The 27,621-nt window shown below is 43.2% G+C and overlaps 1 protein-coding gene across 2 annotated transcripts in view; it reads left to right on the top strand.

Moving 5' to 3' along the window:
* The first annotated feature begins 8,620 nt into the window (after positions 1 to 8,620).
* Positions 8,621 to 27,621, top strand: part of cdc42 (cell division cycle 42) — a 34,818-nt gene continuing 15,817 nt past the window's right edge. For both annotated transcript variants that reach the window (XM_080215078.1, XM_080215079.1), the window contains exon 1: positions 8,621 to 8,732. The gene's annotated coding sequence lies outside the window, so the exon portion shown is untranslated. The remainder of the gene's footprint in view (positions 8,733 to 27,621) is intronic.

Raw genomic sequence — 27,621 nt, 5'->3', positions numbered from 1 at the left:
AAGAGTTCTACTGTCTAGAATTATGTCATTTGGACCTGGCACCTTCTGGGCTGTGTAATGTTGCATTGGACATCACACAACACATCAAAGGAATGTCAAATGATATTGGAGAATGTTCTGAGTTTATCAGTTGTTCATGAAGCATCTTGCTGAAATGTTCTCTTTCAAATCTCGTCTGACCCACTCCAAATTCGCCAGGGAGCCGTGTTCAATTCCCAGCCTGGGTCACTGTCTGTGCGGAGTTTGCACATTCTCCCCGTGTCATGCCTCCGGGTGCTCTGGTTTTCTCCCACAGTCCGAAACACGTGCTGGTTCGGTGTTAAATTCTCCCTCAGCGTACCCGAATGGGTGCCAGAGTGTGGCGACTTGGGGATTTTCACGTAACTTCATTGCAGTGCTAATGTAGGGCGACTTGTGACAGTAATAAATAGAAAAAAAACATTTCCGGCATTTGCAGTTATATTTTTTATCCCCTTCTCATGCCTTTTATGGCTGGTGAACTGTTACGTGAAGGCTAATTTCACAGTAATGACTTTACTGTTTATTACACATCGGTTTGACAAGCTGAGATAATTCACTCTGAGCTGAATGATTCTTTAATTGCTTTATTTTTCCTCTGCTTCCCCTTCAGGTGCTGCCCCATGCTGCGATCTGGTTTAGCAAGCTCAGACACCCAGTGGGATTTTAGTCTCATGTATCTTAACAGTGAAACATGATGGCTGTTCAACCATGAAAGACATCACTGCAAGCTAAATCCTGTCCTCATTCAATCCCGGGATTGTATTTTCTAACAACTGGACTGGATAGTGATTGAGGCGAGAAACCTTTTACCCTGTGCTGGTTATACTACTGTCGGATTGCACTTGCGGTGTGAAAATCAGGTAAAGCAGGGTTAGACAGTGGGAGATAATTGGGCACAAAGATTTAGTTCAGGCTCATTTTGAAAGTTGTACTGTCTGCCTTTATTTTCACAGAATCCCTACAGTGCAGAAGAAGACCACTCGGCCCATCGAGTCTCCACCAATTCTCTCTCACAGAGTACCTTATCCAGCCATGCCCTTTCCCCCACACTATCCCTACATATTTACCATGGCTAATCCATCTAACTTGCACAGCTTGGGACACTAAGGGGCAAGTTAGCATGGCCAATCCATCTAACCAGCAATCTTTGGACCGCAGGAAGAAACCGAGGAAACGCACACAGATCCAGGGAGAATGTGCAAACTCCAAGATCAGAATTGAATGCAGGTCCCTGGCAGTGTGAGATAGCAGTGCTAACCACTGTGCCACTGTACCATTTCATATCCATCATAAATTTCTATATTTGTATTTACAGTGGCACGATGGCACAGTGGTCAGCACTGCTGTTTCACAGCGCCAGGGACCGATAGTCGATTCCTGGCTTGGGTCACTGTGTGTGTGGAGTTTGCACGTTCTCCCCGTGTCTGCGTGGGTTTTCTCTGGGTGCTCCACTTTCCTCCCACATTCGGAAAGATGTGCTGGTTAGATGCATTGAGCTGAACAGGTCTGGACTGTGGCGACTAAAGGAATTTCACAGTAACTTAATTGCAGTGTTAATGTAAGCCTTACTTGTGATTAATAAATAAACTTTTAAGTTTAAATCTCCCAACGTTAGCACCACAAATCCAGTTTCCTGCTGCTTTGTTTTTTGGCTATAACTTTTTTGACTGCTGTCTAAAATCATAGAAACAAAAATAGGCCATTCAGCCCTTCGAGTCTGCTCCGCCATTCAGTATGACCACGTCTGATCCTCTACCTCAATGCTGTTTTCTTGCTTTCTCCACATTCTCCTTGATCTCATTAAAAACTAAAAAAATTATCTATCTCTATATCTCTTACATTTAAAAGTTTGAGATGATGGGCTGCTCTTGGGTTTGTGAGGTGGCATGGTGCCTCACAGCGCCAGGGACCGAGGTTTAACTCCTGACTTGGGTCACTGTCTGTTCTCCATGTGTTCTCCATGTGTCTGCATGGGTTTCCTTCGGGTGCTCCAGTTTTCTCCCACACTCCAAAGATGTGTGGGTTTAAGCTGATTCGCCTTGCTAAATTGCCCTTTAGTGTCAGGGGGATTAGCAGGGTAAATACGTAGGGTTACGGGAATAAGGCCTGAGTGGGATTGTTGTTGCTGCAGGCTCGAGGAGCTGAATGGCTTTCTTTGGCACTGTAGGGGATTCTATGATTCTTTCTTGAATACATTCAGTGATATGGTCTCACAGCCTTCTGTGGTAGAGAATTCCACGGGTTCACTACTTTTTGAGTGAAGTAAGTTTCCTCATCTCAATCTTAAGTAGTCAACTCCATACTCTGAAACTGTGATCCCTGGTTCTAGATTCCCCAGCCAGGGGGAGCATCCTCCCTGCAGCTAATCTGTCCACCCTATTGGAATTTTCTACATTTTTAGCAGATTTCCTTTCACCCTTCTAAACTCTAGTGAATACAGGCCCAGTCAAACCACTCTCTCCTTATAAGACAGTCCTGTCAACACCAGTCGGTCTAGTGAACTTCTGCTGCACTCCATCAATAGCAAATATGTTCTTTGTTAGGGGGAGACCAAAACTGCACACAATACTCGAGGCGTGGTCTCACTAAGGACCTGTACAACTGTAGATATTCCCACTCTGAACTCATATTCTTTTGCAATGAAGGCCAACATAGCATTTACCTTCCTAATTGCTTGCTGCACCTACCTCTCCATTTTCACTGATTGGTGTACAAGGACACCCAGATCCCTTTACACACTTCCCAACATAACATAATAACTCACTCTCTTAGTACTAAAGGGAATAAAGAAAAGTACAGCACAGATACAGGCCCTTCGGCCCTCCAAGCCAGTGCCGATCATGATGCCCTAATTAAACTAAAAAAAACCTCTGCCTTTACTTGTACTGTATCTCTCTATTCCCTCCTTATTCATGCACCCATTCAGGTGCATGATGATGCTAATATGTCTGCTTTCACCATCTCCTCTGGCAGCGTGTTCCCACCACTCCCTGCGTGAAAAACTTGCCCCGCACATCTCCCTTCAACTTTCCCCCTTACCTTGAACCTGTGTCCCCTCGTAATTGACACTTCTACCCTGAAAAACGGCCTCTGGTTATCCACCTTATCTATACCTCTCATAGTTTTGTAGACCTCTATCAGGTCTCCCCCTCAGCCTCCATGTTTCCAATTACTTAACACAAATCTGGACTTGAAAGCTCGTCTCAGTTATGGTAGCCACAAAACTACGATCGATTGTTGTTAAAAGTTCATCTGGTTCATTAATGTCCTTTGGGGAAGGAAATCTGCCATCCTTACTTGGTCTGGCCTACATGTGACTCCAGGGCCACAGCAACGTGGCTGACTCTGAAATGGCCTGGAAAGCCATTCATTTCAAGGGGAATTAGGGGTGGGCAACAAAGGGTGGCCTTGCAAATGGTGCCCACATCCCATGGAAGAAAGTGCGTGTGGCGGAATTTTTGATACACTGGATTGACGGAGGGGGAGGATGATGGTCCAGCAAGAACAGCAAGAGAGGGGTTAAATTTCAAGGTGAAAAATTAATTAATGCGTTTCAATGACGGGGAGGGGGCAAGGCCATTGTGAAGTTGGCAGTGCTGTAGAACTGGACGTGAGTGGCCATGATGATGGATGGGATATGGGTTTCAAGGCAGGGTGAGATCAACATGGGGGATTGGCCGAGGGGTTAGAGCGAATCAGTGGCAAGGGAGTAGGGTTCGTGGCAGAGAAATAATCAGTCTTCCGGCTGCTAAAAAAGTTGTGACTCGCTTGATGTCAAACAGCACGGAAGGAGTCGGGGAAGGGATAGCTGACCTCATGTCTGCAAAAGGCGTTGTCAAGGAGCAGTGTGTAGGTAAGCAAGATGGAGGTGGGATGGGCGGGGGGGGTAAGAATTGGTGCCCACTCAGGGAACTCTGGAGAACAGAAGGAAGCAGAGGGAAGCCATTGTGGGAAGTGGACTGGTTGCTTTTAAACATTGAAAGCAGAAGCAGGAGTGGGCTATTCGGCCCTTCGAGCCTGCCCCACCGTTCAGTTTGATCACGGCTGATCATCAAATTCAATATCCTGATCCCACCTTCCCCCACCCCCCCCGCCATATCGCTTGATCCCAAGAGCTTTTTCTACCGAAACATTAGTTCAGTCTGAATGGATTTATTCAAGTCATTTCACAGAACCCGCAAATGCAGAGGTGTTGGAGGAAGATGAAATGGTTAGCTGTTTTGAATAGTGTGGATACGTCAGTTAGAACAAAAAGGGATAATTCCCCACGAGCACAAAGGAGGTGATTCAAACTTTAGCCTGGGGGGTGTGGGTAAGGTGCAGGCGGGGGAATTACAGGAGGGGGATTTAGGTGTACCTGGGCCTGGAGGTAATGGGCAGTGAGGTAGTGGGCGGTGACAATGTTTGGAAACATTGAAGAGGAAAGGGAGGTTAGATACAGAGCAGCAAGTAGGAGGAGTTTTATATTTGAGCTGGAATCACCACTGTGGTGCCCAGCTGTATTAATTAAGAACATCGCAATTTGAATTCTGGCTCTGTGCTGAATTCAGATATCCTACAGCCTACATGGCAGGTAAGTACGCTTCAATAGCCTCTGTAAGATGGTCTACAGAAGCACCAAGCCAGCCAGCCTTCATTCTAAGCTAACTAGACATCTACCGTTCAAACCTTACTAGGAAACAGGAGGATGAATAGTGAAAGAAGCTGCCCACACAGTGCAGGCACCTTTCACCATTTCTACAGATAAGCGCTAGGCTTTGAACACAAATTGGAAGAAGTTAATCATGATCAGAGCAACTCAACAGTAACGTCCTCAATTTGTAGCTAAATGGTGTTTAGCATGAGGATATTAACTCCTGAAGGTGGTCAGATCTGCATTGGGTAGAGCATGTAGAAAAACGCACACATTAAAAGGTGCACTTTAAGTTGAAAACAGAATGCTGCTTGAACGCCTCAGCAGGCCAGAGGCAGATTCTGTGAAGGAAGAGAGAGAGAAATATTTCATATTCGTAGAATCCCTACAGAGCAGGAGGCCATTCGGTCCATCGAGACTGCACCTCTCTGACAGAATATCTTACTCAGGCCCTCTGCCCTGCCTTATCCCATTTAGCATGGTTAATCCATCTAATTTACATATCTTTAGACACAAAGGGGCAATTTTACTATTGCCAATACACCTAACCTGCACATTTTTAGATTGTGGGAGGGAACCGGAGCACCCAGAGGAAACCCAAGCATCCGGAGGAAAACTACACAGACAAGGGGGCAACATACCAACTCCACATAGTCACTCAAGGACAGAATTGAACAGGGATCCTTGGAGGTATAAGGCAGCAGTGCTAACCATTGAACCACCGCGCCACCCATGGTGACTAAAGATTGATTTTGCTTTTGAAAAATTGGGCTTTTTCTGTCTATGTTTCTGTTTTGAAAATAACTGGAAGTTCTGAAAATTACCCGCGTAACTGGCTTACGCAGATCCCAACTGGGCTGCAAACTGTCCCAGGGCAGTTCATCACATTAGGTAAGGCTATTTGTAGTAAAGTTTTTTGGTCCGCCATACTGCAGAAGACAATGGTAAACCACTGTACTGCTTCACCAAGGATAATTGTGGATGAATCCAATGGATGTCTGTGGGCTTTGTTACTGAAGGAGGTGGAGGATGGCTACTTGAAGATTGAGGATGATGGTTGGGTCATGTTCCAGCTAAATCACTGCCTTTGACATTAGACAGGATAAAATTGGGAAAGGGTAATGGGGGAAGAAATAACCTAATGACTTTCTTTCACTCAATCTTTGGGCAGGCTCACAAGATGATGAGGCTGAGGTGGAACTATCAAGTTGACATTATTCATGTTCTTCAAGGAAGGAAGCCCACTGTTCCCACACTCTGGCCTAGATGTGACTGTAGTCCCACAACTGTTGACATGTAGCCTCTCTTTGAAGTCACCCATTTACACCAAGTCACAGTGTTTCAAGAAGTCTCAAATCCTGCTTTTCAGGACAATAAGGCATGGGCCCTAAGTGCTTCTTACATCCTGAGAGTGAATGAATCTTAATAAAGAAAGTGCTTCTGGTTTATAGCAATGTGGGACAGCCACCCTGTGCTTGGTGGCAACGACTGCTTCACTCTTTGTGACTGTCAGAACCTTGGCCTGGTGGGCGGATGTCTCCGGCTGTGACACTGCATCCCAACAAGAGCCAGCATCTGAAGGGGGAGAGGAGGAAATGTACTTCATCTTGGGTACACTCCCTTGATCAATTCCCTATAGCCCTGATCCACTCTCCTGATCGCTGATACATTATATTGATATATGATACATGCTGCTCATCCCTGATCCCTCTCGATCCTGTTCCACGCTGGTCTACTCTCCATTCCTTGATCTCTCATCCACTCTCCTGATCCATGATCCACTCTGATGCCTCGTCCATTCCACTCTCTGATCCACTATCAGATCCCTGGTCCTCACTTTGTCGACTCTCTTGATAACTGATCCAAGATCTGGTCTGATGCATTCTCCTGATCCACTCATTTGAACATAGGAACCAGGAGCAGAAGTAGGAATTCAGCTCTTCGAGCCTGCTCCAACATTCAATCAGATCATGGCTGATCTCTCCCAGTCTCTAATCCACCTTCCTACCAATTCCCAATATCCCTTTATCCCTTTTTTTTCTCTGATCTCTGATCCCTGACTTGCTCTCTGATCTCTGACATTTGCTCTGATCTTTGAGCCTCTCACCCAATCCCTGATGTATTCTGATCTCTCACTCACTCCCTAAGCCCTGGATCATGCTCTGATCCTTGATCCTCCCATATCCAGTCTCCTGATTCCTGGACCACTCTGATCCCTGACTGACTCTCTGACCCCTGATCCAATTTCTCGATCCTCAATCCACTTTGATCCCTGACTCGCTCTCTGACCCCTGATCCAATTTCTCCATCCTCAATCCACTCTGATCCCTGACTCACTCTGTTATCCTGATCCACTCTCCTGATCTCTGATCTTTTCTGATCCACTCCCAATCTTCTTTTCTGATCTTTTCCAATCTGTTCTGATTTACTCAAAGAACAAAGAAAATTTCAGCACAGGAACAGGCCCTTTGACCCTCCAAGCCTGCACTGACCATGCTGCTTGACTGAACTAAAACCCCCTACCCTTCCGGGGACCATATCTCTCTATTCCCATCCTATTCATGTACTTATCAAAAGACCCCTTAAAAGTCAATATTGTATCTGCTTCCACTACCCCCCCTGGCAGCGACTTCCAGGCACCAACCACTCTCTGTATAAAAAACTTACCTTGTACATCTTCTTTAAACCTTGCTCCTCGCATGTTAAACCTATGCCCCCTAGTAATTGACTCTTCCACCCTGGGAAAAAGCTTCTGACTCTGTCCATGCCCCTCATAATCTTGTAGACTTGTATCAGGTCACCCCTCAACCTCTGTCATTCCAGTGAGAACAAACCAAGTTTCTCCAACCTCTCCTCATAGCCAATGCCCCCCATACCAGGCAACATCCTGGTAAATCTTTTCTGTACCCTCTCTAAAGCCCCCACATCATTCTGTTAGTCTGGTGACCAGAATTGAACACAATATTCCAAGTGTGGCCTAACTAAGGTTCTATAGAACTGCAACATGATTTGCCAATTTTTAAATTCAATGTCCCGGCCAATGGAGATAAACATGCCGTATGCCTCTTGACTACCTTCTCCACCTGTGTTACCACATTCAGTGGCCTGTGTACCTGTACATCCAGATCCCTCTGCCTATAAATACTCTTAAGAGTTCTGCCATTTACTGTATATTTCCTATCTGTATTAGACCTTCCAAAATGCATTACCTCACGTTTGTCTGGATTAAACTCCATCTGCCATCTCTCCACCCAAGTCTCCAACCGATCTATATCCTTCTGTACCCTCTGATGGTCCTCATCGCTATCTGCAGATCCACTAACCTTTGTGTCGTCTGCAAACTTACTAATCAAACCTGTTACATTTTCCTCCAAATCATTTATATACATTACAAACAGCAAAGGTCCCAGCATTGATCCCTGAGGAATGCTACTTGTCACAGCGCTCCATTCAGAAACACACCCTTCCACTGCTACCCTCTGTCTTCTATGACTGAGCAGTTCTGTATCCATGTACTCCTGATCCCCTTTCCCGATCCCAGATCAACCCTTTATCCCCTTTCTGGATTCCTGAGCTATTCAGGTCCATTCTTGATCCCCTTTCCTGATCCATGATATATTCTGACCTCCTGATCCCCTTTCCTGATCAATTTGGACCCATACCTGATCCCCTTTCCTGATCCCTGATCTATGCTGATCCAATTCTTATTCCTTTTTCTGATCTATTTTGATCCACTCCTGATCTCTTTTTGATCTATTCTGATCCATTCCTGATTCCCTTTTCTGGTCCCTGATCCATTCTGATCCACTCCTGATCCTCCTTTACTGATGTATTCTGATCCACCCCTGATCCATTCTGATCCACTCCTGATCCCCTTTCCTGATCCATTCTGATCCACTCCTGATCTCTGATCCATTCCTGATCCTCCTTTCCTGATCCACTCCAGTAGCTGATGCTTGGGCGGGGCCAGCGCGATGACGCAATGACGCCGTGCCCCTGCTGAGGCTGAAAGCGGAGGGGAGACCCCGTGTAGCTGCCAACGCCCGGAGCAGAAACGGCGACAGAGAAGGAGCGGGTGGTGAGTGAGAGAGTGGGGGGAGCGCGGCAACCAGCCCGGGGGAAGAGGAGGGGACCTGAGAGGGAGTGAGCGGCACCCAGATTCGGGGAGGGGGGAACCGAGAGCCCAGCCCGCCGGGGGGGGTTAGTCAGCAGCCCGGCCCGCGGGGGGAGGGAGTTGCCTCTCCCGGCTCTAATCCGGCGCCTGAGGCCTGGTTCCCTCCCCGGGTGCGGGGGTGTGAGGGGGTAGGGGATCGGCAGCAGCGGCCCCGGCCCCCCCCTCTGTTAGCTGGGGGCTTGGGTAGCCCCTTCCCGGGCTCTGAGGCTGGTGCTGGGAGCCGGGGTGTGGCGGTGACATTGGGCTCTCTCCTCCCGGGCCGGGGAGGAGGCCGCGGCCTCTCGGGGGAAGGGGAGGGGGGTTTTTGCTGCAGTCACTCGGCTCCCAGCAAATGCCGCAGTTTGGAGGCGGCTTCCAGCTGGGAATTCCAGCACCCCGTCATTGAACAACATCTGGGAGAGGGGGAGAACAACCTCCCTAAAATAAATCCTCCAGCTCAGAACTGGGTTTCCTGTTCTAACCTTACCAAAGAGGAAGTTAGGGTGTGAGATCCAAACTGTGCTAGTTTTGTCTTTAAAATCAGGTCTTTAAAAAATTGGTTAGAGGGGAGCCTAAAGAATCAAGTCAGCAAATTCTCCTCATTTGAGCATTTTTGTGTCCAAATGAAAAAGCTGGCTGTAATTCCTGGGGCTTGAATCTCATGAAATTGTCTAGTAAAGGTACAGAAAATGTTCTGTCAGCTGTTTGAGCGTTTCACTGCAGTGTAGACTGCAGAGAAACTGCATTGCTGCTGGTGACAGGAGGGAGCATCCTGTATTCTGTACATCTCTAATTGTACCTGGTGACCACGGTTCTGATTGCTGCTCAGGATGGGACTTCCTTACCCAAAATGTGAGCCAGTGATTCTGGTTGCTGCTTAGGATGGGTCTGCCTTGCTCAAAATGTGAGCCAGTGATACTACTTGTAGATCAAGATGGAAACTACCCCCCTCTGTCATTGAGGGACATGTTTGAGTGGTTATTGTGTACAATATTGAGTAGCTAGAGTTCCCAATGTCACTGGGAAGTTGTAACATGCAGGTTTCCTCCTATTTTTGTGATTCAGAAGTGAATCACTCTCTTCTGAGGTTGTGCAATTGCATTTAGCATAGCCAGTGCACCTGACCAGTGTCTTTTGGAGTGTGGGAGGAAACTGGATGAAACCCATGTGGGCATGAGGAGAATATGCAAACTTCATGCAGACAGTGAGCCATGCTGGGAATTGAACCTGGGTCCCTGGTGCTGAGGCAGCAGTGATAACCACTGTGCCACTGTACAGAGAATCATTTGTCATTGCTTATTGTACCCCACACCTGAGTAATTCCTGTTTTTGATTACTGTACAGATGTATTGTTTCTGGGGCTCAAAATCCTGTTCATGGGTGTGATAATTGAGTGCACATTTGGGTTGGTAGATGTGGGTTTTTTTAAGTTTGGTGACTAGTTGCAGTGACAGGAAATTGGCTGATCTGGTGTAGTTTCCAGTGAATCCTCTTCAAATAAACTAGGTTTAATTTTGATGTTTAGTATTTCTGTTAGGCTGTAATTAATACCAGCGTTGTGTATTTCAAACCTGGGATTAGCTTAATTGGTACTACTTGTTTCAAATAGAAAATGCTGGAAATAGTCAGCAGATCAGATAGCAACAGGGCAAAAGTAAGTGGTGAAGTATGAATTCAAAAATCTGGAATTAAAAGTTAAACTATGACTCTGGTTTCATGGAGCAATTTGTTGTAAAAAGCTATTTAGTTCACTGTCGTTCTTAGGAAAAGAAATCTGTTATTGGTGTGTGACTCTAGTAATGTGGTTGACTCTTAGGTCATTTCAAAGAACACTTATCAGGCCCTTCAAGCCAAGATCAGTTGGGAATGGGCAACTAATGCTCACATAGCTATTGATGCCCACATCCCTTGAATGGGCAAAGAAAAGCATGCAAGAATCTGAGTTTTGTTTAATGTAATAAATGTTGTCTATTGTGTTAAAGCCTTAGGTTGACAAATAGGGTTTAGAAATCAGACTAAGACCCATGAGTATAATCTTTGAGAAAAGCTGTCTATTGCTTAACCTTGAATGATTGTCTCCTTGCATGTTGCACCATTCTTTACAGTATTGCCTTTTTTTTGCTTAACCTATTGAATAGACCTGCTTCTCTGCACATTTCCACCCTTGGAAGTATTTACCTGTTCGCTTAAAGGATTTTAAAATTCAGTTGCAGGTATAGATACAGATTGAAGTGGTCTTGACCAAGTATTCCTTTCCCAGAGGGTGGGGTCCCTGAAAGATAGACTTTGGTGCATAAAACTTGCCTCGGGGGGGGGGGGTGTAATTTGAAACACTGTTGGGAAGGTGGGACGACATGATGCTTCTCTAGAGTGGCACAGTGGTTAGCACTGCTACCTCACAGCACCAGGGACCCAGGTTTGATTCCAGCTTTGGGTCACTGTGTGGAGTTTGCACAGTTTCCCTGTGTCTGCATGGGTTTCCTCCCACCCTCCAAACATGAGTTAGGTTGATTGGGCATGTTAAATTGCCCCTTGGTGTCAGGGAAGTTAGCAGGATAGATGTGTCATATTGTGGGACTATGGCCTAGGTGGGATTGTGGTCAGTACAGACTCGATGGGTCGAATGGCTGCCTCCTGTACTATAGTGATTCTTTGATCTGCTTCTGTAATTATGAAAGCAAAAATGAAACTGTGTTCTTTCAAGTCTGGCTTCTTGTGAGGAAACTTTGCTTTGCAGCTCTGGCTTGGAATCCTGGGTATTTGGTTCTGAGGCTCCATTCTTGAATCACAACCTGTGGCTGTGAGCAGGACTAGAGCAGCTTCTTTGCCTACTTTCAGGTTTGTATGCTAGTCTGTTTTCTGGTTGTTTAAAAAGTAATGATGCAGTAGCAAAGTTATTTCTATTTTCTAATACTGTACAGGGAGCCAATCATGAATAATGGGCCATATCAGGGTCACTATTTGTAAACTCCCAATGAGAGCTAGAAAGTCCTGCATTTCGTACTTGTCATACTCTAATTGTAGAAACTTGTTCAACAACTGATTGAGATTTGATGCCGTTGTGATTGAAGTAAATAGGTAGCAATTAGTGTCTTTGTTAGAATGGTGGTGTAACTTGGGTGAGTGCAGGATAGTTGAGGAAAGACAGCATAGATTCATTAAAGGATGTTGATAAGGGCAGCATTGTTGATGTGCTGTATGTGGATTTTCGGAAGATATTTGATACGGTGCCACAACAGACTTATAAACAGCATTCTATTTCATGGAATGAAAGGGAAAATAGACACTTGGATTAAAAAAAAATTGGCTGAGTGACAGGAAATAGAATAGCCGTAGTTGTTTCTTCGGTGTGGAGGAAGGTTTGTAGTGGCATTCCTCAGGGGTCATAGTTGGCATCCCTTGCTCTCTGATTTTGTAGTAATAACTTGTGTAGCAAAATTTGCAGATGGGATGAAAATTAGTAGCATTGCCAACTGGTGGTCTTGAACCTCAAAAGGACATTGGTTAACTCTGCCTTTGTGCCACTCAGTGCCAGGGACCTGGATTGGGTCACTGTTTGAGCAGAGGCTGCACATTGTGTCTTAATGGATTCCCTCCAGGTGCTTCATTTTCCTTTCTCAATCCAAGATGTGCTGGTTAGATGCATTGGTCATGCTAAATTCTCCCTCAGTGTACCTGAGCAGGCGCTAGAGTGTGGCAGCTAGGGGATTTTCACTAACTTTGCACTATTAATGTAAGCCTTGTGTGATAAATTAACTTTTAATGTATTTGGGGATGTGGCAGATCTTCAATGTGAAGAAGAGAGGTGATTTAATTTTGACAGGAAGAATATGGTGAGTGAATCAAAGACAAACTAAGGAGGTACAAGAGCAAAGGGACAATTGCGTTTCAATCATTGAAGGTGGCAGGACAAGTTGAGAGCAGTTAATAAAGCTCATTGTGTCCTAGGTTTTATAAGGGCATAAGAATTAATACAGTCAGGTTGAACTGCCTGATCTGGAGCACTGAATTCAGTTCTTGATGTCATAATTAAGGAGGATATGAAAGCATTGGAGAGAGCACAGAAGTGATTTACAGACAGTAAATAGTGAGAAACTCTTTTTTTCCCTTAAAGATTACATCAAGAAATAGGCAAAATGAGTAGAAGTGATGCAAGAAATTATGATTTCACAGTAACTTCATTGCAGTGAGAATGTAAGCCTTACTTGTGACTAATAAACTGAGTCAGGAGCAAACCTATGAGAGGGTGATGGAGACAGGTTGAAGTATTCACAAGGGAATTGGGTTGCTATCTGAAAGGGGATAATGTGTAAAGAGGGGTGGAACTAATCTTTTCCAAGAGCCAGTGCAGATTCAAAGGGCCAAATGGTCTCCTGCACAAAGATTCTATAACACTGCTACGGCTCAAATGAAATAGAGGATTAGGGCTCGAAGTGCACAAGAATAATTCACTTGTAGTAAATGGAAAATAACTGTTGATTCTGCCATGCTGAAATGAGTGAAGTAGAAATAACAAGCTTTTGATTCTCTGGCACCAAAGCTGAGCTGGTCCCACAGAGCTTTTGCTGACTATGAAAAAAGATGTTGCCTTTTGTGTTCCCATGTGAGTTGTGTGAACAGGAACTGGTCAGTGGCTGAACATTTTTCAATTTAAATTGTATTTTTAAATTTATGCTTCAGCTTGATTAAAATCTTGATTACAGATTTGCTGTGCATATCTTCCGGTTTCAACCTGTGCTGGTTGCTGACCTAGATTTTTGTCAGATGGGCTGGATATCCTGTCATCTGTATATTGTCAGCATTTGCAGTTTCTTGAACCTTCTTTAGTACAGGTTACCATGAGTTGAATTTTGCCTACAGATTGTTATGCTAATAAAACAGACTTTGCATGACCTAAACACACCAAATTATTTGCAATTTTCATGTGTGTTGTTCTAAATAATGTATTTATTGCATGGCTGAACTAAGACTTCTACAGCATAGCCCAGCAAACTTCATTGAAAAATTGGCAGTGTGCTCTTAATTTTGGTAATACTATTTCCAGTGCGTCTTCACTGATGCTTGAGATACAAGGTACAAATGTCTATGATCAGTTGAGAAGCTGAATTGGATTTGTATCAAATCCTTTGTTCAGTTGCCTATTTGATTTACATTTGGCCTGCTGTGAGGATGGTCAGTGACCTGTGATCTTCCACCCCCAGAGGCATTGTGCATATGCTGTTGAATATCTCTGCTTTGCTCTTGTGAAATTGTATTGCTTTTGTGATCCAGGTTCTTTGGGCCTTCAGGACAAGGTCTTTCAGAAGCTATTGGCCTGGAACTGTAGTGGATCACATTGGAGTAGTTATGCGCTTAAAGTTCCATGAATTGTGGGCCATTGCAACGAGGAATAATCAGTTTCTTTGCTTATCAATTTCAAAACACATCTTGCAAATATCTTGCCTTATATAGATTTTCCATTTTATTGAATTTGTGATCGCTACAATAGATTTTGTAACTAGTGGGGATCCATAGTTAATGACCAAGGCTGATTTGAAACTGACATGTTACGAGAACTAACCTACTGCTGCCTTGAGTTTTTGCCACTTTTCATCTATTGATTCTTCTAACATATGCAAATAAGCAGGAAACCACCTGGTGTACCCTCTGCCACATTCCCCATCAAGTGGAAGCCATGACCTCTTGGGAGTTTAAAAAAGGTCCAGTTGATTTAAGGGGAGAACTGAAATTCTTGTCTGCCTCACTTAGGTGACGATGCATTCCTATTGAATAATGTGATCTGTCCCATTTAGCTCTTGCTGGAATGAATAAGTGAATCAGTTCACATCCTGGTTTTGTTCTTGCATAAACTTGATCACCTCGCTTTTCTTGATCTGTCCAGCTGAAATCATTGGTCTATATAAACCTAACAAAGCACTTCTCATACATGCCAGATAATGGTTCATGGAAAGATTGCGTTTTCCAACGTGTATCTCATCATACTTTGATTTTGCACTTAAATTGCTATTTTTGGCTCAAGTGGCTTGGCAGAAATTTTCATAATTGGAATCCAGTATTTGTGTGAAGAGTCAATCCGACCCGTTGCTTTGTGTAAATTAGATGTGTGAAATAAGCTCTTGTCTGCAGATCCTGGAAGTTAAGCTCTTTAAATAGTGAGAGTTTGGTGCTGAAGTCCCAGTTACATCAAGTTTATTCAGGCTGTGATTATAATTAACAAAAAGTATCATAATTCTTGTCACTCAATTCAGGGAGCAAGATGGGAAGGGCAGCCATTCAATAGTTCTGAAGCTGTAATTCTGCAGTAAGAAATCTCTCAACACCAGATTAAAGTCCAACGGTTTTATTTGGTAGCAAACGCCACTAGCTTTCGGAGCACTACGCCTTTGTCGGGTGAGTGGGGAATTCTAATCACAAACTGAGCATATAAAGGCACACACTGTTTGCAGAATACTGATTAGAATGCGCATCTCCACATCATGGCTCTAATTCCATACCATGAACGTTGTGGCTATGGGTTATCTTCAGCACCCTGTATAGTAAATCTTATTTGAAAGATCAGTAAATGTTTTACCAAATTAGAGTTTTGAAATGTACGCATCCTGTATTATTTTAGTTCCTGCCCATGCATGCTTGTTAACCTGACAAGTGCATGCCGTGGCTGCTGCTGAACAGTGTTCTTGTCTGAAACTCAGATGGAAGACTTAGTCACAGCAATATCTGGGATAGAACTTAACCAGGCCAACTTCTGAATAATGTAAAATTCAGGCAACTCTGAGGGTATGGCATTTGCCATGGTGACTCTGAAGTTTTTGTGCAAATATGGAATTTTCATATTTTGGTTGCCTTAAATGTAGCAACAGATGTAGTGTCAGATTACTTCAACGTGGCCAGCTTAAACCCTGCATTTAATGACTTGTCTGATCTTAATGTAATTTCCATGTAATGGCCCCAAGATATCAGTTTAATGCTGAGCTTAACATAGGCAAAGTTTTTAATTTTGGGAATCAGTATATGCAATTTGACCATGATAGATTTTGCAAATTTTGGTGCTGTAATGTGCATATTTAGTTTTGGTGCAAATTAAGCAAATATTTTAGTTGTATTCTGTTGGGCATTTTAAAATTTCCCATTAATCTTTGCTTTGTGCTGCCCAATTTCAGAATCACATTGGGCGACACTTGCTGAACAATCCTGAAAATACAGCCGTTAGCTTAAACAGCCAGTTTTGAGAATCTGGCATTGTAGTGTAGCTAGTTTATGCTTGCACACATTTGCAAGAACCTGATTCTTTGAATTACCTGGGGGCTGGGATTAATAGTTCCCTGTTGTGATTTCCTTAGCTGACACTGCCTTGTCTTATAGTTGATTTGCTGACTAATCAGCACCTTTTTTCTTTTTGAAATGATTGTGATTGAAATGTGGCATTCTTGCATTTTCATTCTGAGCACAGTGGTGGGCACTACTACCTCACAGCGCCAGTGACTTGGGCTCAATTCTGGCCTTGGTGCTCTCTGGTGTAAAAATTGCACATTTCTCCCTGTCTGTGTGGGATTTCCTCCCACAGTCTGGTGATTGAAGATTAGGTTGATTGGCCATGGTGAATTGCTACTTAGTGTCAGAGGGATTAGTGTAAATGGGTGGGATTACAGAGATAGAACATAGGTGGAGTTATCAGTGTAGGCTCCATGGGCCAAATGGTGGCCTCGTGTACTGTAAGCATTTTATGAAAAGTTTCAGCCATTTTTCAGGATATTGGCTTTCCATATAGGTCTCCAGCATCAACTTCAAAGAATTTTGTGCAAATCTAGCTGACTCCCTTTTGAAAATGAAGATCCATGTGGTCTGTTGGAGTTCTTTTCTAAATTTCCATTGGTTGCAGGAAACCCACATGTTGACAGCTAAGGAAATTTTTATCCCACTGGCCATACAAAAGCTCAAACAGCAGGCCATAAAACATAGTAAAATGCTTAAGATTTAGTGAATTGTTGCCATATAAGCTACTTGGTACTATTACTGCCAGACTATTAGATTTTGGAATGCAGATGTAAATTTTCTAAACTGTTAAGCAAGTGCTTAAATCCAGTTAACGTAAAGATGGTGTCAGTTAGATTCAGCATTAAGATTTTGTGGCAAAAAATCTCAATCTTTCATGCTTGCATTCCTATGAGTTGAAGACTGTTGACTTGACTTGATTTATGAGTGTTAGTACCCTCTTTTTTGGGGGGGAATTAAAAAAAGAAGCTGAGAGTGGAAGCTTGGTTGAAATCAATATACAAATGAGCAGGCCATCCAAGACTGAGTATAATTGGCAATCTAGTTGAGGCCCTTTGGGGTTGAATGACCATACTAACAACAGAATCCATCAAAATGGAGAGTGGTGCAGTTGATTCTGAGACTGGGTCCTGGAAACTGCAATGCTATATGAGGTGAGATGATGGATTGAGGAACAAATAGTACAATCTGGACGACGGTGGATATGCAATGGGTAAGCTGCCAACAGTTTTTTTTCCTTTCTGGTGCAAAACCAGAACTGGAAAAAGTGGCCAAACCATGGCTTACAAGGGAAATTAGAGATTGTGTTAGATCCAAGGAAGAGGCATGCATATTGGCCAGAAAAATGTATTCTTTTGGAGTTTGGAAGAGAGGGAATCAGATTCAGAATGTTCCCGAAGATAGAGGAATCAAACTAGGTCATAGTTTGAGGATAAAGGGTAAACATTTTATGACTGAGGTGAGGAGAAATTTCTTCAGTGGTGAATCTGTGGAATTCGCTACCACAAAGTAGTTGAGGCCAAAATGTGATTTGAAGAAATTAAATTGGGGCTAAAGGCATCAAGGAATGTGGAGTCAGGATATTGAATTTGAAAATTGAACCTGTTCTGCAATTCATTTTGGCTGACTTTCTATCTTTTTACAAAAAAAAGCTTGAGGGTTGGGAGCAGCTTAGACTTCAAAGGGTTGATTTTAAGAAGGGGAAAATAATGAGTAAGCTTGCTGTCAGTAGGAAAAAAGTGGTGAAAACTGAAGGTTCCTTACAGTCAGAAGCAGAGGAACAAAGAAATAGTTGACCAACTAAATACATTGTTTCTGTCTTCTCAAAAGATGAGACAAAACGTACTGGAAATGTTAAACAGGGCTTTGAGGGAGGAACTGAAGGAAATCAGTATTAGTAGGAAAATGGTGTTGGGGAAGTTAATGGGATTCGAAGGCTGATAAATTTCCGGGGCTTGATGATCTACATTGCAGAATACTTAAGGAAGTGATGCTGGAAATAGTGGATTCATTGGTGGTCACTTTTCATGATTCCTGGAATCTGGCTGCCCTCCAATCTAAGAACTGTTGCAGTGTAACTCCACTGATAAGAATGGAAGTAAGGAAAATGGGGAAATTATAGACTAGTATGAAGTGGGGAAATACTAGAATTGATTATAAAAGATTTAACAGCCCTTGGCAAATGGAGACAGGCATGGGATTAGGGTAGTGTACTGAATAGGCAGTCAGAAACAGAAGGACTAAACAGATCTTTAACCAGATGGCATGCAGTGATCAGTGGGGTACTACAGAGATCAGTGTTAGAACTCCCAACTATTCACAATTTGTATTAATGATTTGGATGAGGGAACTGAATGAAAATTTGGAGATCTTGCAGATGACAAAGCTGGATGGGAGGGTGAGGAGAGATGCTCCAATGTGATTTGGATGAATGAGATGGTAGATGCAGTATAATGTGGATAAATGTGAGGTTATCCACTTTGGTATCAAGAACAGCTATGAGCAATGAGATCTGTCTGTCCTTGTACACCAATCATTGCAGGTGCAGCAGATAGTAAAGAGGCAAATGGCCTTCATAGCCAGAGGATTGGAATACGGGAACAAGGATGTCTTGCTGCAGTTATATAGGGCATTGGTGAGATCACACCTGGAAATGTGGTCACTCTCTTATCTGAGAGAGAATGCACTCTACAACAAGAACAGTGAAGGTTTACCAGGTTGATTCCTGGGATGGTGGTGAGACTGATGTACAAAGAGAGATTATATTTGGGGTGGTGAGTGGGCATAGGTTACCGAGTTGGATGATCAGCCATCATAACGAATGGTGGTGGTCGAGCTGCCTCCTATTTTCTGTTTTCATGGAATTAGCATTACTTAATTCCGTTGCCTGAGGTCAAGAATTATTAAATTCAATTTTTGCATGTCACTTTGCATTGGTTTGTTAATAGGTTCCACAATATGCCTGTGTCTCTCACTCCTGGTCTTTACCAGTGCATTTTGGCACTGGTTACTGTTGATCTACATGTCTGAAACAAGATAGCAAGCCTTTCCAGTCATCAGTGCATCAAGTCTTAGGCAGTTTAGTCAATTGAGGATGACTTTCTTCCACTCTGGTTCTGAGATGGCTCTCCCATTGAGATCACCACCACATGTTGACATGCCCCAGGCCCCCCTTTGTAGGCCGGCAAAGTTTTTGCTTGTCAGTCTGAATAATCACAGCACTGTTCTGATCTGACCTTAACTGTAAGATCAGTTTGTCTATGCACTTGGAATGCAAACATGATACTGATTGACTTTCTAACACTTGAGTGACTGGTTTAAGTAGCTCAAATCTGGGATTTGGTTTAAGTGACACCTTTTTTGTGAAGGACTAGAATAGTGACTTTTTTGTTAGTGATCTTTCTTATTTCAGAAGCAAGTATGTGTGCCAGCCACCAAGTGATATGTGAATCGCAACACTTCCAATTATGTACTTCATGTAGTAAAAGGTGTTTTGAAGGAGAATTAATTTGAGCCTGATTTGACCTGCTTTTTTAAATATTATTTGAGATGCTCTGGGATTTATAGGGGCAGTGAGCTGTTTTTAAACAAAACTTGGCTTGCTTAACCTTTTGAGTGCAGTTAATTCTTGACCACACTTGTGGGTCTGGAGTAATAGGGCAGGTCAGGTGAAGATAGTAGCTGCTTTCTCCTGAGGTTAATGAACCAGTTTGATTTTAAACAACAAAATGGTGGTTTTATTGATTTTTAAATCTCAATTTTAAATTCTTGTGGCTGTGCAGAACTGTAATGTTGAGAAATGCATGCATTGCAATTGCAAGAGTGTTTCATGGGTTGTGAATTGCTTTAGGATGGTGTGGTTCTGAAAGGTGCTGCTTCTTTGTGGTTTGTGCTAACTGCAGCGGTGGCTAGGGTGCAGATTTAAGTCAAATAGTGATTGAACTGCCGTTATACCTTTAGTCACTTGCAGAGTGAATGTAAGTTGCCTTTTACCTTGCTGGTTGGTTAACAATTTTAAAAATGCATCAAATTGTGTATATTGGAGTAGCACAACTGGTACTCCATCTACAATAAAACAAAAAGGAACTCGTGAGCTGAATAACTGAAGTACTGTGCATCTTGTTCACATGCCTGTGCTTGTTGACCTACCTTGGCTTAGTGTGGGAATCCCGCTTTCTAAATTTTGTCCTTGTTTACAAATTCATTGGCCTTGCCCCTCTCTGACTTTTCTCAGTCCTACAACCCTTGGATTTCTGCTTACCTTTGCCCCTCCCCACCTCCAGATGACTTGTAATAACTTCCACTGTTGTTGCTGCCTATGCTTCAGACTATAGAACTCCCTTCCTAAAACATCTCGCCTTTTAACCCCCTTTGCCTGCTTTAAGATGATCCTTGATGTACTTTTGGGCACCTGCCCATATCATCTGTGGTTTGGTGTTGAACTTCATTAACCCTCCTGTTTGTTATAGGTGTTGCAAAGGTTATGCTCTAAAATAGTCTGCAGCAGACCTTTCCCATCCTCTGGTGAAAGAGACCAGGGGTTAGAAAAGTATTAGCCAAGTTAAAGTAGCTTTTATTGGGTGCTGTCAACAGCCTCACTTTATCCTAATCCAGCATGGAAGTGGATTGTAAGATTCTAGATTAGAGGTGGCACAGTGGTTAGCACTGCTGCCTTTCAACTCCAGGAAGCTGGGTTCAGTCCCAGCATGGCATTTGCACAGTCTCCTAAAGTCTGCCCAAGTTACCTCCCACAGTCCAAAAGATGTGCAGATTAGGTGGATTAACCACGGGAGAGGTGTGGGATTATGGGGGAATAGGGTGGAGGTTGCTGGGGAAATCAGGTAGTGCAGACTCAATGGGCCAAATGGCCTCTTCCACGCTAGTGATTCTGATAAGGTTATGAAATAGTAAAGCAGGAAATGTTTCTGCTTCACGTCCATAATACTGCCTGCTGTGATTTGCTAGTGGCAGAAAAGGAGTAGAAAATATTTCTGGTGCTGACTTGTTGCTAGTTGCATTTGGGAAATATCTAGATCAACTCAGGAATTTCTGGTATACTTGGACTGAATCACCAGCCTCCCTTGTTGCTGAAGGTACTAGTAAGAGAATCGTACAACAGGGAGGTTGTATTTGTGCTGAAGCTGGTATTTCAGACTTGTACTAGACTGCTTTTCTGCAGCTTCATATTGTGGCTGAGGTGGAATTTCAGCTAGTTGGTTGCCAACTGATACTTGGTGACTAAGCTCAATTTTGAAAAGTTTGTTTTAACCCAGATATAATTTTTGAGCTTGTATATTTGTTTTGGCTCCTGTGGTTAAATGGAGGTGAAACTGGATGTTTCTCCCCCTGGTGTTGGAGAAATGCAATGGCACCATGCCCTGCTGTGTTAAGACGCACCCAGTTACTTTTTTCTGTTTCAACACTTGTGCATCATGAACTGACACAAGCTAATTGGCCAGTTTGTTATGGTCTCTACATGTTCTCAATTTCAGCCACACTTGTCAGTTTATTATGTCTTAGACTCAAATGCTTCTGCAAAATCTTATTAATTACGTGGATGTTTAATATTGGGACTGACTATTGATGGTCAAGATATTTACCTGTTCTTCGTACTTTGATGCAGCTATACTGGTCAGCTGTTTGGTTTCATACTTGAACAGGGTCTTATAACCCTTTCTTCAATTGCTTGACCTGACAGACATCCTTTTTGTGCTGCAAGGAACCAGTGTCTCTGAAGTTAACCAGATAAGATGGTTAAGAAGGCATATGGGATACTAGTCTTCAACCAAGGCATTGAATATAAGAGCAGGGAGGTTGTGATAAGATTTGTGTAAAATGCTGGAGTACTGTGTACGGTTCTGAGCTGCACAGTGGAAGGAGGTGATTTGCACGAGAGAAGGTGCTAAGGAGGTTCACCAAGGATGTTGCCTGGGCTGGAGCATTTCAGCTGAATATGGATAGGCTAAAGTTCTTTTCCTTTGTGTATAAAATTGAGGGGCATAGGGTAGATAAAGTTACCCTTAGTAGCAGGGGCTGGAGGTTTATAGATGAAGAAAAACTTTCCTGCCAGAGGGTGGTGGGAATCTGGAACTTGTTGCCTCAAAGGGTGGTAGAGTGGTGACCCTCAACATTTATGTATTTAGATGAGCACTCTGTCCTAGCATACAAGGCAATGGGCCAAATGAACTGTGATTAAATAGGTGCTTGATGGCTGGTGTGGACACAAAGGGCCTCTATGTGCTGGAAAGCTCTGAGCTGTAGGCTATTTTTGCACTAAATTGAACTATTACAGTCCCATTTACTTACCATTATCTGTGATCCCCTTGAAGCCCTTGCCTGATCTCTCGATCCCTGCATCTTTTGCATTATCCAAGTAGCTATGACTCTGGAAAATGTTAGAATTGTTACATTTTCCAGCAGTGGTCACTAACATGCAACTTCCATCCTTCATATACTGCTATAGTAATCCCAACACTGTCAAGCTTAATACCTGAGTTGACGCTGCTGCTTGTATCTGTCCAGAGATCTGCTATGTTATGTCTTGCTTGACTGTCTTGTGCTGTCTTCCTGTAACTGCTGTGATGCCTATTGTTCAACCGTGCCATGGTTGATCCCTCTTTCAGCTGCCCTTCACTATGCCCTGTAGAAAAGATCTGACTTAAGTTCTGATTTAATATAGTTTCTTCCCTGGCTGTTGCATTTTGTTCTTGCAATTTTAAGCACTTAGCACTCAGGTTATAAAGATCACCACAGAATTTCTAGCTGTGTGCATCCTTCCCTCCTGCTGATCCTTTGCATAGTTGGTAACTAGAAATGGTCTGCATAAATTAAATGGTAGCCCAATTGTGGCCAACCTTTATTTGAGTATTAGGAGTAAATATAGGTAATATAGAAATTAATCCTGCTGAGTCAGTTCTGAATCAGCAAACTCCCCTCAACACCATACCAACTTGCTGTTCCCTAACCATTGCTCTGCCTTGGAAAAACAGCCATCATAATTGAGGATCCCACTTGCCCTGGGCATACTCGTTTGTCTGGAAAGAGATTCAAAAGTCTGAACACGTACCAACCAATTCAATAACTGCTTCACCCTTGCTTCCATCAGACTTTTTGAATAGACCTACTTCACAAAGCTGATCTTTTTCTTCACTCTAACTGTGACTATAACACATTCTGCACTCTGTCCTTCTCAATGAACAGTATGCTTTGCCTGTATAGCAGGTAAGAAAAATACTTTTCACTGAATTTGTCACATGTATTAGTATACAATCAAAATTCATAACAGCATTCTTCCTGCACCATACGGACTGTAGCAGCTTGAGGTGGCTCACCACTATCTTGAAGACAGTTGGAGCGTACCATGGTGGCTCGGTAGCACACTGGTTAGCTCTGCTGGTTCACAGCTCCAGGGACTTGGGTTGGATTCCAGCCTTGGGTCACTGTCTATGTGCAGTTTGCACATTCTTCTCAGTTTGCGTGGGTTTCCTTCAGGTGCTCGGGTTTCCTCCCACTGTCCAAAGATCTGTGGGTTAGGTCGATTGGCCATGCTAAATTTGCCCTTTAGTGTCCTGAGATGTATAGGTTAGAAAGATTAGTGGGTAAATATGTAGGGATATGGAGTAGAGCCTGGGTGGGATTGTGGTCAGCACAGACTCAGTGGGCCCAATGGCCTGTTTTTGCACTATAGGGCTTCTATGGAAGAATTCAATGGATGGGTCTTTCACTGAAACCCACGTTCTTGGAGGGCTGGGGGTGGAGGGAGAATGTTGAGAATCTGATTTCATGTCTTCATTGTGCTGAAAATGGCTCTCATCAGTTACCAAATGTCTACCCCATGACTGACAAAGGTAACTTCATCCCAACCTTGTGCTTCTGGACATGTTTGCCGCCTCTGACATGGACTTCGCTCCCATCTGGGTGTCCCATCCTGATCTAATTACAGGTAGTGCTGTTTTTCCTACAATGGTTTTTCCACTGCTGTGCCATTTGCCTCCCGTTACCCACAGGTTCACTCTTTTGCCATCTCTATTCAAACACCCAGCATTAGATTTCACATAAATGCTGATGACACTAGCTCTGTGCTGCTGATTCCTGCAGTTACTATTAACTAACCTCCAGTGCTGATGAGCAGAAAATTCCTAGCCATGTGTTGGGAAAATTGCAGCTATTGCCTTTGCATACTCAACTTGTTCTCTGGCTACTGACTTTATTCCTATCTGAGGCAACAATCTTGAGACTGAATCAAACTTTTGAAGGGAAGTTTATTTTAGTAAGGCTTACAGTAACTTCATTGCAGTGTTAATGTGAAAGTCCCCTGGTTGCCACACTCTGGCACCTGTTCAGGTCAATGTACCTAACCAGCATATCTCTCAATGTTGGAAGAAACTGGAGCAACCAGACAAAGCACATGGGGAGAATGTGTAAACTCCACACTGACCCAAGCCAGGAATTGAACCCAGGTCCCTGAAGTTGAGGGAGCAGTGCTAACACTGTGCCACTGTGCTGCCCCAAAAATTCACTGCAGGAATCAATGTGATACCAGAAAACTGCAATGTTCCATCAGTATAATGCCTAACTCCATATCATATCATTCACTTCACTTCTGCCTTTGCTGATCTGCTGCTGAAATGCTAATTTGTGCTTTTGTTAATTTGGGCTTGACATCATTTCAATGCATTCTTGGCCAGCATCCCGAAGTCCACTGTAACGTGATCATCCAAAGCACTGCTTTGTCTTATTTTTCCACCAAGTCCCCTTCACTTGATCACCATGTATTCCCTAATTTACTTTAGCTTCTAGTTGAGTGGCACCTTGATTTTCCCCAAATCAAAAGAATTCTCAGCCATGTTTTTGTGTTTCCCTTGTGGCTCTGCTACCTCTTCTGACCTGTGCCTTCAGCTGTTTTAAACAGGTTTGGAAATCTTTCCCAAAGCCTCCCCAACTCTATCTCTTTCTCCCTTGAGGCCACTCCGCTCTAATTGCGCTTTTGGTCATATTTTACTATTGCCTTTTGTGACTGAATTATGACTGATCTGATTTAACTTCAGTTCTACATTCCTGCCTACCCCCATAACCTTTCACCCCCTTCTTAATCAAGAAGTATGTAGCCCTGCATTTAAAACTCTGCTTCCACTGCCTTGAGGAAGCAAGTTCCAGAGACTTGTGGCCCTCAATTCTCAGCTGTCTTGAATGACAAAAGTGACTCCTAGTTCTAGATTCTAAGACCATCCTCTCCCTATCCACCCTGCCAGCAATCCTTGAACTTGTGTTTATGCCCTTTTGTAACCTCGTGTCCTCTTCACAATTTATTTTCCTACCTGTATTGTCAGCAAATTTAGCAACCAAACCTTCAATCCTTTCATCTGCTTTCTAGAACATTTCTAAAGTGCATTGGGATCTTTAGAAATGCAAGTCCATTTTTCTCATGTATCATTTTCATGGCAACTGGTCCCCTTATGCTTGGGCTGGTGTAGAAATTGCTGCAGCCAGTTTGTACATTACCACCTATGGGAGTTTGCAATGTATTACATCAAAGGTGCTTGAATCATATACTTCCAAGAAAGAGCTCTAGGGGTACAGATGTGTCATTTAAAAGTAGCAGTGCAGAATAGGAAGGCCATAAATGCAAATAGTGCTGTGGTTTATTCTGGAGGAATAGAAAAGGAGAATGTGAAACTTGTGTGCAGTTCAAGTCTACAGAAGCCAAGAGGAATTGATGTACCAAAATTTACAATGATGATGGCAGAACAGTTGGATTATATGGATACTCATCTCTTAGGGCATTCTGCCTTCCATTGGGTAGATTAGCTGATTCTACTTGAGCATAAATATGATGTCACTGATATGGAATTTTGGGGGGGGAAAACCTGCCATATATTGTTGCCTTCAAGTATGCTGAGGGACAAACCAATAGATGGGTGTGCTGATACAAGTATGTGGGAGGAAGATGTGTAACAAAAACCACCAATTGGGCTGACTGGCCTATTTCCATTCTATAATTTTATTCCTGTATTGGTGTATTGCTTTAAACTTGTTGAATGTTGCTAGGCAGTTGCGGAACAGCCCTAATCATGTGCTTAAGCTAGTGTCTATCAATGCTTAGATCTTTTTAGGACATGTAGCTGACTTGCAGCCAATAACAAAGCTGAACTTTCTACTCAAGCCCTGTAATGGTGACCTGAAATCTTGAACTTTTGTTGCTTGTGGAATAAATTTGAGCTCTTGGGTCTCATCTGGCACCTGAGTACATATCTCAGCCAGGTCTCTGTGTTGAAGTGCAACTTGCCTTAACTGGCCAGGATAAGAACAAAGTATACTCAAAGAATGTAAAGATCCAGTCAGGAAGTTCACAAATAATAGGCTGTGGCTAGCAGTAATTTTGTGTTCAAAGCCTCCAAGTAGATTTGTATGATAGTGATTGATTAGGTTTGGTTGTAACCTATTTTGGCTTTGAGATCAGATTTATTTTTGGCTCCATTCTTTTTGCTTTTGGTTGTCCTAACATGATGTGGAAATGCCAGTGTTGGACTGAAGTTTTCGGGTGAAACTCCAAAAGCTAGTGACTTGTGCTACTAAATAAATCTTTTGGACTTTAACCTGGTGTTGTGAGACTTAATGTGTCCTAACATGACCACTTATTGCTCATTCCCAGTTGCTCTTGAAGTGCTGTTGTCTTTGAAGGTGGTACTGTTAGGACTTCAGGATTTTAACACTAAGAGGAGAATGGAGTACAAGTTGGGATAATTGTGACCTTGGTGGTGACATCCTTGCTCAGGGTATCTTATTGACCAGGCTGATGCAACCATAAGGAGAACTACAAGAGTAGGTCAGGCTAGGAATACTGTGGTGACTAACTCCCCTCCTGACTCTCAAATTTATCCACCATCTACAAGGCACAAGTCAGTGTGATGGAATACTCACCACTTGCTTGGATGGGTGCAGCTCCAACAACACTCAAACTTGACACCAGCCTGGACAAAGTAGCCCACTTGATTGGCACCACATGTATAAACATCCACTCCCTCCTCCACTGACAGCTGTGTGTACTATCTGCATTGCAGTAATTTAACAAAGGTCCCTGGACAGCAAGTTCCCCTCCAAGCCACTCAGGTGGGCTGCAATGATTCAAGAAGGCAGATCACCACCTTAAGGGCAATTAGGGATAGGCAATAAATTCTGGCCAGCCATGAAACCCATACCCCACATTTTTTTTCAAATCCAGATTTATCTTTTATTTTGAATTTAGAGCTTACAACTTTGATGCTTTCTGATGTTTACACAATTCTCTTGGCATAGTCTCAGACCCTTGATAGTTGCTGGCCTATTTCAAGATGTCTGTGATGGGTTTTCTTTTGGTGATATGGGTGGAAGGTTTGAGGTGCCTCAAACCTTCTGAAATATTTCTGTTGCTGTGTGGTTGTTTTATGCAAATTTGTCTTTACAGGAGTGACTAACACCAGAAAGTGTTGTGGCTGTGCTTTTGCAATTTTGTCATGGCAGACCAACAAAACACAAAGGGATGTGGGTGGCTTATGTCCTTTAT

This window comes from Carcharhinus amblyrhynchos, chromosome 30 (genome assembly GCF_965287045.1).
Source record: "Carcharhinus amblyrhynchos chromosome 30, sCarAmb.v2.hapA, whole genome shotgun sequence".
Taxonomy (NCBI): Eukaryota; Metazoa; Chordata; class Chondrichthyes; order Carcharhiniformes; family Carcharhinidae; genus Carcharhinus; species Carcharhinus amblyrhynchos.
Note: the sequence above shows the minus strand (reverse complement) of the source record. Positions and strands in the feature narration are given on the sequence as shown.